This window comes from Pseudophryne corroboree, chromosome 12, assembly GCF_028390025.1.
Source record: "Pseudophryne corroboree isolate aPseCor3 chromosome 12, aPseCor3.hap2, whole genome shotgun sequence".
Taxonomy (NCBI): Eukaryota; Metazoa; Chordata; class Amphibia; order Anura; family Myobatrachidae; genus Pseudophryne; species Pseudophryne corroboree.
Window position 1 is genome coordinate 33,244,239 of NC_086455.1, and position 12,599 is coordinate 33,256,837.

The following is a 12,599-nucleotide window of genomic DNA, read 5'->3' on the forward strand; positions in this document are numbered from 1 at the left end:
TGGCGGAGTTACACAGGACCTAGCGGCTCACTTGCACCAGGAATCTCATGCTGTGTGGTTTATTGAGGCTAGATATAGGAGGACACAGCTGTAGATTGCAGAATACATTCCGCAATATGTATGTGTTTGCAATGCATGTGCTTATGTTTCTCTTTTGTCCACTACACAGCCTGATTCAGAGGTGATCGCAGTGGCAATGCTGGATGCAAGTGGACAATGTTTAGAGTCTGCAAATGTCACAATCACACTGCCCATAGGCGTGCGCATGAGGGGTGCCTGGTGCACATAGGCACCCCCTAATGTCCGGCATACCCCTCACCATTACTGGATTTACCTATGCTGTCAAAGCGGAGGCATGGATCCCAACAAGTCAGAGGGGATCCCGTGACATGCCTGATTTGAGTAGGAGCCAGCAAGCTGAAAATAAACTACAGCTCCCAGCAGCCCTTGCTGCCTGAAGCTGGAGCTGTACTTTATTTTCAGTTTAACCAAGTTAGTGCGGCGGCGTGCAGGGGTGGATTGGGCCGGTCCAAATGTCCTCGTCCTTTGGTGGCCTTCTGGCAAGGGTGTCGTACCGCACCCCCCACCACCTTGGTGTTGCACCCGTTCTGCCCGCCCACCATTGCGCCGAAGAAGGCTTGTGGTGTTCGGCGGCATGACTTCTCTCAAGCAGTAAAACAAAGATATTGTAGCGCATATAGATTGGGCAAAAATGTATTGCTTCATTTCAAAAAAATAACAATAAAATTTAATAAGCATAACCACCGGCCGGTAATTTAAACACATCAATATATTATTTTAAAAAACATAAAATATGCTCTTTTCTGTCTGGATGGTGTATATTTGGTGTATATGCTGGAAGAGAGCGGTGAGCATACATATTTTGTCTGGCCAGACACTTTTAAGAATTAATTCTTTCAGCTTCAACGGATCTTAATTGCTGAATGGACTTTGTTACATTGCTGTCATTGAAACCCACTATTTTAGCTACCAGTGATTATTGCTGGTTGGATTTATCAACGTGCAGGGTGTCACGCTGCTACATCATTTCTACAGTGACACAGTGTTTTTAAATATCTTAATGGACTGCTACATTGTTAAAGTGGACTGATCTAGTATAGCAGTCAAAATATACACCATTGAGGATATTGTTGAATGAGTTTTTGTCTAATTTATCAATATTGTCCAGACAGAAAAGAGCATATTTTATGTTTTTTAAAATAATATATTGATGTGTTTAAATTACCGGCCGGTGGTTATGTTTATTAAATTTTATTGTTATTTTTTTTAAATGAAGCAATAAATTTTTGCCCAATCTATATGCGCTACAATATCTTTGTTTTACGATTTTTTTCTTCTGATAAGGTTGAGTAGCCTTATTTTGTTGGTTGCATTTAGATTGGTGTGTATCGAGCGCTTGGTTATATTTGATTCCTTCTCTAAAGCAGTGCAGCTCCTACCTTGTTAGGGCTGCTGCTGGGAGTGCGACAGTGATGCTAATGCTGCTGCCTGGCCTCACCGTCCTCCAGCTCCTCTTGGCTGCAAGAAGATGAGGCAGCTGGCAAGACACAGAGACATAGAAGGGGGAGGGGACACACACACAGAGACACATAGAAAAGGACTGACGAACACAGAGACATACTGTGTAGAATGAAGGGGGGGAGGGGGAAGTGACAGAAAAACATAGAATAAAGGGGGAGGGGCAGAATGAAGTGGGGGATGCTGTTTGACACAGAGTGAATGGAGGGGGCAGTGAGATACGCAGGTGGAACATGATGGTTTGGCAGAGAGACACTGTTGTGAGATGATTATGTTGCTGAGAGATGAGACAGTAGTGACAGAGATGATGGTGTGCAGAGAAATGACGTGGGGGGTAGATGATGATGCGACTGAGAGACAACACGGGAGAGGGGGTGATAGTGTGGCTGAGAAATGCAGCGGGGAGATGGTATGGCTGAGAGCCAATGCAGGGAGGAGATTATACTGTGGTTGAGAGACGCAAAAGGGAGGCTCATACTGTGTTGTGTAATGTGAATTTGGCCCATATTGTGTGGCGCAATGTCAATTTTGGCTCATACTGTGTGGCGTAATGTAAATTCGACTCATACTGTGTGGTGTAATGTGAATTTTGGCTCATACTGTGTGGCGTAATGTGAATTTTGGCTCATACTGTGTGGCGTAATGTGAATTTGGTTCATACTGTGTGGCATAATGTGAATTTCGGGTCATACTGTGTGGCGTAATGTGAATTTCGGGTCATACTGTGTGGCGTAATGTGAATTTTGTCTCATACTGTGTGGCGTAATGTGAATTTTGGCTCATACTGTGTGGTGTAATGTGAACCTAAAAAAGTAATGTCGCATTCTAAATTCAATCCGGTTTCTTACAATCCATCCATAAAGACATTTACTCATTTATTGGATAATTCAGCTTCTATCGTTCCTAGCCAGGCCACACATTATAACCTGAGTAAAGATGAATGGACTTCTATAAACAACCTGGCACAGAGAACTGATCTCATAATCCGTAATGCTGATAAGGGGGGCACCGTGGTGGTGCAGGATCTATCAGATTATTTATTAGAATGCAATTGCCAGCTTGATGATATATGCACTTATGAATTATTGACAGTGGATCCCACCATTAGATTTAAGAGTGAGTTGGATGATACATTGCTCTCTGCCTATAACAATGGCACTATAACCAATGATACGATGAATGCATTAAAGGTTGATTTTCCTCGACTCCCTTTATTTTATATGGTTTGCAAGGTACACAAGTCTCTTGTGAAGACCCCGGGAAGACCAATAGTGTCAGCCAGAGATTCTCTGTATCATCCTATAGCAATATACTTGGATGCTTGTTTGAACCCTTGTATACAAGGGTTACTCTCTTATTTGAAGGATACTAGGATTGAAACAACTAGACACACTGCCAGACAACTTAGTAATGTGTAGCGTGAATGTCACCAGCCTCTACACCTGCATTCCGCACAATGATGGTGTAGAGGCTGTTAAATAGCTTATTACCAATAATTCATTGTATACAGGACCTGCAATACCTTTTTTCTTACAGCTACTACATTTGGTACTTACCCATAATTATTTTTCCTTTATTGGTAAGATTCACTTACAGAAAGCTGGCTGTGCGATGGGGTCCCCCGTGGCCCCATCGTAAGCTAATTCCTTCATGTACCAAGTTGAAAGCAGACTTCTCTATGCTAATGAGGATGTAAACTTAAGTTTGTTTTTATTATAGACGTTATATAGAGGACCTGCTAGTTTTTTGACAGGGTACTGAAGACTCGTTGAAAAAATTATTGGATACTCATAACATCACTGACAGTGTGATTAAGTTTACCTGTGAAATGAGTCCTGCTTCTATTCACTTTCTTGTTGTTTTGATGACAACACAGGACGGTAACATCAGAACATCTTTATACATTAAACCTACCGATAGAAGTTCTTTGTTAAGTCATGACAGTTTTCATCCATTGGCTCTACGGAAAGGACTGCCTTATTCTCAGTTCTTGAGGGCAAGACATATAACGTCGGACCCCTGGGAATGTGAACAGGCCATAAATCAAATGTTGGATAGGTTTATTGATACAGGTTGAGTATCCCTTATCCAAAATCACACATTTTTTGTCCCGTACTGAGATAATGACACATATATATGTATATTATATTATATATATTTATAATATATCTGTATATACACATATAATATGTCATTATCTCAGTAGGGGACCCACAAATTTGGGATTTTGAATTTTGGATAAGGGATACTCAACCTGTAGAGGCTATCCTAAGAAGGAATTGGAGGTTTTTAAAAAAAGGTCTTGAATAAACCCAGAGAATAAATATTAAGAGGTAGAGTAAGTTCCGACTTGCAGACTAATGCCAACAGTGATACATTGATACCCTGGGGTATATTTACTAAGATTTGTAATTGTCGGAATTTGGTTGAAGTTTAAACACGAATGACATCGGGAGTGATAATTTGCAACTTTTTGTTTTTTTTACGCCTCATTTACTATGCTGTCGTATTCTGCATTGTCGTGTTTTCCGATGTTGATGTCATTCGTAATTTCGCCCAGTGTTTTACGGGAGTGATTAGTAAAACATTGCCGTACTTAACACAATGAATCTTGGCCGGATCTGTGAGATACGTGCAGGGCTTCATTGTGTACCTTAAAAAAAGTGTTTAAGTATTAAAAATCTGAAAAAAATTGCGTGGGGGTCCCCCCTCCTAAGCATAACCAACCTCGGGCTCTTTGAGCTGGTCCAGGTTGTAAAAATACAGGGGAAAAAATGACAGGGGTTCCCCTATATGTTAACAAACAGCACCGGGCTCTGCGCCTGGTCCTGGTGCAAAAAATATAAGGGACAAAAGACGTAGGGGTCCCCCATATTTTTAACACCAGCACCGGGCTCCACTAGTCAGAGAGATAATGCCACAGTCGGGGGACACTTTATATTGGTTCCTGCAGCCCTGGCATTAAATCACCAACTAGTCACCCCTGGCCAGGGTACCCTGGAGGAGTGGGGACCCCTTAAATAAAGGGGTCCCCCCTTCAGCCACCCAAGGGCCAGGGGTGAAGCCTGAGGCTGTCCCCCCCATCCAAGGGCCGCGGATGGGGGGCTAATAGCCTTTTGTGTAAAAAAAAGAATATTGTTTTTTGTAGCAGTACTACAAGTCCCAGCAAGCCTCCGCCGCAAGCTGGTACTTGGAGAACCACAGGTACCAGCATGTGGAGGGGAAATGGGCCCGCTGGTACCTGTAGTTCTACTACAAAAAATACCCAAATAAAAACAAAACACACAGACCTAAACATATATGCACACTTACATTCATACATACTTACCTATGTTGACACGAAGAGTCGGTCCTCTTCTCCAGTAGAATCCCGGGATACCTGTAAATAAAAATTATACTCACAAAAAATCCTGTGTAGATCGGTCCTCTTCTTTAAGTTTGTGATCCAGGGACTTGGCAAAATAGAAAAATGGATTACCCGGACCATGCACTGAAAGGGGATCCATGTTTACACATGGATCCCCTTCCCCGACTGGCGGGAACCTTCCCGTGACTGCTGTCAAAAAGGGTTCCTTCAGCCAATCAGGGAGCGTCACGTCATGGCACTCTCCTGATTGGCTGTGCGCGCCTGAGCTGTCAGTCAGGCTGCGCACTGTAGATACAATGTAGCGCATAGGCACTGTATTGTATCCAATGGTGGGAACTTTGCGGCCTGCGGTAGACTGCGAGGTTAAGTGGGGCCAACCACAAGAGTGACCCCACTTAACCTCGCGGTCTACCACAGACCACAAAGTTCTCTCCATTGGATACAATATAGTGCCTATGCGCTACATTGTATCTACAGTGCACAGCCTGACTGTGGTGTACATGCTCAAATGTCCTAGTGAACTTGCCTATGTGGGGAAGACCAAAGGCAATTCCATGAGCAAATAGTGGGACATTGAAGCTCTATCAAGCAAGTTTTTAAAAAAGGTTCTAGTGACCATCCTGTAGCGCGAGATTTGCTACAGGCATGTCACAGTATATCCAGTATTAGAGCTATCATTATAAACCATGTTCCCGCCTCACATAGAGGAGGCAATCGGGTTAAGATACTCCTTCAAAGAGAGTGTAGATGGATTCACACACTAAACACATTGGACCCAGTGGGATTAAATGAATATTTGGGACTCCAGTGCTTTACTTGATTAATAAGTTCAAACTAATTATTGTGGTCATCAACATGTCACTTATCCTATATGCATAAATATACTATATATAGTTATTATCTTAGAGAAGAACGTAATAGATCATCAGTATGACATATCTCTGTTTCAGTGCTATACATAATTTCAGCAAATAAGAGTGATTGGTTTCGAGCCAACAGATATTTTAACTTTTATCTTGATATTTTTTATCTTGACATTATTATGTAATGATAGTGCAGGTATGTTTCTTTTTCTTTTATGTTATATGTTTCACTTCAGGTGGAGTAAGATTTCTGTGTATTTCTGGGGGGTTTTAGTGTCATTTAGCAACAGAGCTGCAGCGTGTGTCTTAGCCACATGTCCGGCGCGGGCAGCTGACATCATCTTCCAGCTACCACGGAAAAGTGAGTGTGGGAATGGCGGAGTGCTGGTAATGCTTTATAAGTGTTGTATGTTAAGTGCTATTTGTGAACGCTATGTCCCTGACGACAGGATTGTACCCTGAAACACCGTAAGATGCTAATAAAAGTTTATCTACAGTAAGCCATCTACTGAAGTCTATGCAACAGAAAATGGAATTACACTGCGCTCAACTCCGATTTGGGTTGTATATGTAATAATGAGGTTTGTCAAATAATGCAATGATGTATACTTTGCATAAATGTATTTATTAAATCAAATGTGCAGCAGCTGTTGTTTAATTATCAGCTTTGAGTCTCTGAGAGGTGAATCGTCCAAAAGACCCTGGTGTTTGCGCTGTGATGTTAATGATTTTATCAAGCACTATATGAATTGTCCAAGGGTGCAAATGCTCATTCCTATCAACTTGGGTTGTTAAAGAATAAAGTCCTTAATTAAAAACCAGATTGCGGCGTCCCGCTAATCTGTGTATGCGGTACACTTGAATGGATGGAGGCCGTGCTGGGTGTGCAGTTATGACAGTTTGTGGAGGTAAGGTGAAAGGGGGACTCCCGAACGGTCCGGAGTCCCCTCGCTCCCGCCACCATTGTTGTGACTGTGATCGGTCACACGCCGGAGACCGGTCAGCCCGGGTTCAGTGCCTGTCTTGGAAGGGGATGCGCGTACAACGGCGGCTCTCAGAACGGCTCGTTGCCGCACACCCTCCACCTACGGAGACTCACCTTGCTTCTTTTCCTCCGTCGCTCTCTGCATCCAGCATGGGCTTCCTCCCTCAGATGACGCTCTGCAGTTTGTTAGCTGTGATCGCTTCCTGGTCATCAGTCATGTGACCGGGTGTCGTCTCGAGTGCCACTGCTCCGTCCTCTTCGTGACGCTGATGTCAGTTGTGGTTCTGGGGTGCTCCAATGCGTTTCGGCCCTTAAGGGCATTCCTCTGGGAGAAGAGTGTGTGGAAGTTTTGCCTATAATGGATTTAAATAACCTTGTATGTGCCCACTCCCCGTAACATAGTGCACCTCAGTGCGCATTCCGCACACAAATTGTTCCTATATCTACTGAAGTCAGTCTGAGTGCAGCTGGATCCCTTTACTATATTGGGTAGGAGCAACCTACTCACGGAAGGCACCACAGCAATTAATACATTGGAATTCCACACAGAGTGCCGGGTGAATATCCTCCTATATATATATATATATCTTTATACATATATATATTTTATATATAATTATAAATATCATATATAGATTATATATATATAACAGTGGTGACCTGTCACTCCTCAATATAATCAACATGCTCCAGTGCCCACCTTGAGTGTGAAGCTCATGTACAATCGATGGATAAGAGGCAGCACTCAGGAGACTGGTGGTGCGGTGAAGAGAGAACACTTTATTATTCTACATGTTTTGGCTAGGCAGCCGTCATCAGGAAGCAAGTGAAGGACAAACAAAACAAGACATTTTTAACATGATTGCCCCTGTGATTGGCCACACTCACCTTCCGCACTCCCACTGGCCGCCTAGTCCCATGCGACACGGTGTTCTCACCACGCCCGATGATGATGTGCCCACCATCCAAGACAGTGGGACTCCGCCGGTCTATGACGTCACCGGGCTGATGCTGCGGGTATGGCCACCCTAATCACCCTGGAGATCTATATAAACATAGAGTGCAACTGTGTTACAGAGTTACACAGTTAAATCATCACATTAAACTAATACAATTACATAATACATTTAAAAATGTTGCTAATATATTAATATTAAAAACAGATTTTATGGATCCCAGGTCATTATTAACCCTTCTAGGATTTATCATCATAATTAAAATTACATATCCATTCACTTTTATATTAAAGGAAAAGTTACTAGCTATGTTAGAAGATTATAATATAAAAAATGCATTCAGGCCAGCGTACTCATTTAATACTCGTGGTGATAAAGTGTCTAGTTGATGGATCCAATGACATTCCAGTTAGAGTAGCTTTTAACTTCAGTTACCCCCCCCCCTACGGTTTGGAGGTATGTGGGTGATAATCTTAGATCGTATGGTAGCCACCCCATGGTCACTTTTTACACAGTGGTGAGCAAACGTTTGGTCACTGCTCCCGGTATTAAGGGCTGACCTGATGACAAGTTTGTGGTTGGCCATCCTTTCCTTAAACTGACAGTCCGTCTTGCCCACGTAGGTTATCCCACATGGGCAAGACAGGACATAAACTACAAAGCGTGATGTACACGTGAGTGAGTTCCTGATGGCAAATTTCTTTCCGGTATGTGGGTGTGCTATTGTGTCACCCGTTAATAACGATCTACACGTAACACAGCCGACACATCGGTAACACCCTGCTTTCCTCTTCAGAAAATGCATTGTAACTGGTTGTGTGTTTAAATCTGTTACATCTAGTTTAACATGGAGGTCTTTCAAATTTATATTTCTGGTGTATGCAGGTAGTAAATGTGAGTCATAAAGAGCCGGCAGATCTTTGTCGATATTAATGATTGGCCATATCTGTTTCCTCTGCTTTTTATAAAGTGGGTTATCAATATTATACTGGGTGACCCAAGGGGTAATTTTCTTATTATGATGTTTACTTAGGCTGGGCTCTAACGTTTGATCTTGTGACAGAGCCAATACTCTTGCTTTAGTGTCTTTTAAACTTGATGATTTAGATCTACTTTGTTTACATTTTTCTACCATCTCGTTCAATGCTGTTTACATCTGCTGGGGATCACTGGTGATCCATCGTTCTCTCAACATTTGGGAGAATGGCAGGCCTTCTCTAAGTGACAATGGGTGTAAGCTATCATGTAGCAAGATGGAATTGTGATTCGTAGGCTTCGTGTAAAGTGAGGAAACTGGTTATTAGTGTATAAAATGAAGTCACATACAATGTTTCCATGATACAATGCTCAATATGGTACATATAAGCATTGGCTTACGATGGGGCCACATTGGACCCCATTGCACAGCCTAGCTTCTGAAAATAGTATGTCCCGTTAAAGATAAAATAATTCCTTTTTAGAACCAATGTCAATAATTCCAGGAAGAAGTCTACTGGGGGGGCCTGCATACAAGGCATTATTTGAAATGATACCTTTGACTGCCGCTATACCATCAGAGTGAGGTATACAGGTGTAAAGACTCAAAAAAAGAAATAAAGATACTACTTCACCAGCGCCAGCTCCGTCTATAGCAGAGCAATCCCCCTCTTATTTTCCATAAGGCTCTCTTATTCAGGAGTTTTCATATCATAGTTTACCGGAAAGAGAGGGAAGGGTATAACATAGTGTGATATCGTAAAAATAATTTTAATTTCACTAAAACAACACTTCTAAAACACACAAACACATAAAATTCTCCAATCTGGATAATTAGTGCTATGCTGACACAGCATGTGCCGCAATGGACATGTACATTGGCTTAATGCAATCCTCTCCCATAAAAAGACAGAAGGAATGGCTGATTACCGGTTCCCAGTGAACTGGCTTGCGTCAGTTCTCAAGCACATGAAATGTCCAGGCAGACTCTCCTAGCTGCAGCAAAAGGATCTCCTGGTTCCAAAACCTCTCTGGGTACAGGCTCAGTCCATCCATCAAGTCCATCCATCAATGTCCAGCGTGTGGGAGGTGAATAAGCAGGATACCCACGTGTTCCGACCCCCCTCGGGTCTTTCTCAAGGTCTACTTTCAGGTGGATGTCTTCCGAGCACCACTGGCCCTATTTTTATCCCCACCCTCCGGATCCTATTGGCCCCAGCACGGCTGGTCTATATACATAGATTAGTCTAAAAGTCCGTGACCTTTGCGTGCTAAGGCCACTTCCTATACTACATCAATAGTTTACACGGCAACACCAATCACGGCAAGATCTTCTCCCGGTCACGTGATCAACGTCACGTCACCTTTGCTTCCTGTGTTGTAGCTCGGTATAGACACAAGATCTTTGTTTGTGTGACGTCATGCCGCTGTCATGGTAACCCGCCTTTCTTCCTGTTGGGCAGTGTAACATAGTTGTAGTCCGAAGACGCCCCTCATTTTCACACGTTTCTGCCTTACATCACGTGACCGTGCATCTCATTATTGCCTTATTTCATAGGTCATGGTTGTTGCCATAGAGATTCTATCAGAATTGGAATAAGGTAGTTCTGGATAACAATCACATTATTTAACCCTTCAAGGGCTGTCATTCCAATAGTAAACTAAAATATTAAAAAATAAATAAAAAAATCAGTTAAAAGAGTAAGCATTTAATACTGCATTTCTTCACTAGTGAATAACTTAAAAACAAAGTGAAAGACCTGTCTCCACAAAAGTGAAATAAAGAGTGGAATTTAATGAACAATAGTGAGGGAAATATGCATTAAAGGAACCATTTTATTTCAAACTCCAGGTTTAAACCTCCTGGTTGTAGGGTACCTAACTCATAAATCGTCCTCATCTCGGTTTTTGCCAACTGTTGCGGTAGATCTTGTCTCCACCAGTGGCCCTTTACCCAGTTTAGGCCCACAAATCGTTTGATAGCTTTAGTGGAGCACCCATGTTGTTTCCTGAAATGATCAGAAAGGGCATGTGTCTCGAGCTCCCTTCTGATATTTCTTAGATGTTCCCCCACCACACTTTCAGAGGCCTAGAGGTCCTCCCGATGTAAAATAAATTGCAGTCGCATTCTATAGCGTACACAACATTCTTTGTGTTGCATGTGATGAAGTCCTTAATTTCGGACATTTTTCCATTAATGCTGACTTCACAAGTTTTGCTCTGATCTTTTGTTTCCCTGCATGCAACACAATTCATGCATTGGTGGAAGCCCTTGGTCTTAATTCCTGGTCGTACGGTGGGGGGCAATGCACTACACACACACAAGATTGTTCCCTAAATTAGGTGCTTTCCTGTATACACATTTAGGTTAACTGGGGAGCTCTGTGCCCAAAACAGGGTCCTTCTGTAGGATTCCCCAATGCTTCCTGAAAATTTTTTCAATGGACTTAGATTGGTTATTGAAGGTAGTTATGAAGGCCCACTGAAAATTATCCTGATTCTTATTCTGTTGAGTTTTGGACTTCCTTTTGAGGAGGAGATCTCTATCTATCTTATTTACTTATCTTGCTGCCTCCTCTACTACCTCTATTTTATACCCACACGATAAAAACATTTTTTTGCATCTCCCTTGCTTGTTCGGAATAAACGTCATTATCCGAATAATTTCTCTTTATCCTCTTAAGCTGTCCTACTGGTATAGTTTGTAGCCAGTTTGGTGGTGACAGCTACTCGCATTAATATAGCTGAGAGAATCTGTGGGCTTCACATAATTCTTTGTGTGGATGTGATTTCCCTCTACATAAATGGTTAAGACCAAAAAATTTGCAGATTCATTACTTTTCATGAAGATGAGTTCTATATTGAGCGGATTGTTGTTCAGATACAGGAAGAAATCGTTTAAAGATCTCTCGTCTCCCTGCCACACAAAGAAGATGTCATCAATGTATCGGGACAAGGACACCAAGCTCGCCCCGAACTGATGGCCACTCCAGATGTAGTCTGATTCCCAACATCCCATAAAGATGTTGGCATAGCTCGGGGTGAACTTGGTGCCCATGGTTAGGACCAATGTCAATAATTCCAGGAAGAAGTCTACTGGGGGGCCTGCATACAAGGCATTATTTGAAATGATACCTTTGACTGCCGCTATACCATCAGAGTGAGGTATACTGGTGTAAAGACTGGCTAAATCAGCACTACACATGACTGTGTGCCGGTAGTGTACCTATGTCTATGAGGCAGAACAGCAAATCATTGGTATCCTTTTAAGTAAGAGGGCATCTTCTTGATGCAGGGGTTCAGGAGGGCATCCAAAAACACTGATATGGGTTGGTACAGTGACCCCCTAGCAGATATAATTGGCCTGCCATTAGGGTCACTCGTACTTTTGTGAATATTGGGGATCGGATAGAATAATGGGGTCATTGAATATTCAATAGTAAGGGCTCTTTGTAAATCCCTACTGATCCATTGGTTATTGACTGCCAAAGATAAATTATCCAGTTATTTTTTGTATTCTAATGTCGAGTCCCTTGACAACAATTCATATACCATTGGATCATATTATTGGCATTGACATTCTTTCATATATTGTGATAGTTTCTGGACCACCACAGCTCTACCTTTGTCCGCGTTTTGAATGACAATGTCCTTGCGGTCCCTTAGTTGGTTAATTGCTTGACTTTCAGCTTGGGTCACGTTGTTTTTACGTTGGTCCTGTATTTTTGAGGTGACTCTACCCATATCCTCCATCATCCAGGAGAACATCCATACTGAGGCATTAGCGGTACCAGGATCAAAGCGTGATTTATTCTGAATTTTCCTTAGTTGGATAGGGATATCATCATGCTTAGGAGTATCCGAATCATGCACGGTTTTCCCAAAATGATCTTTTAGGCATAGGGATCTTGTAA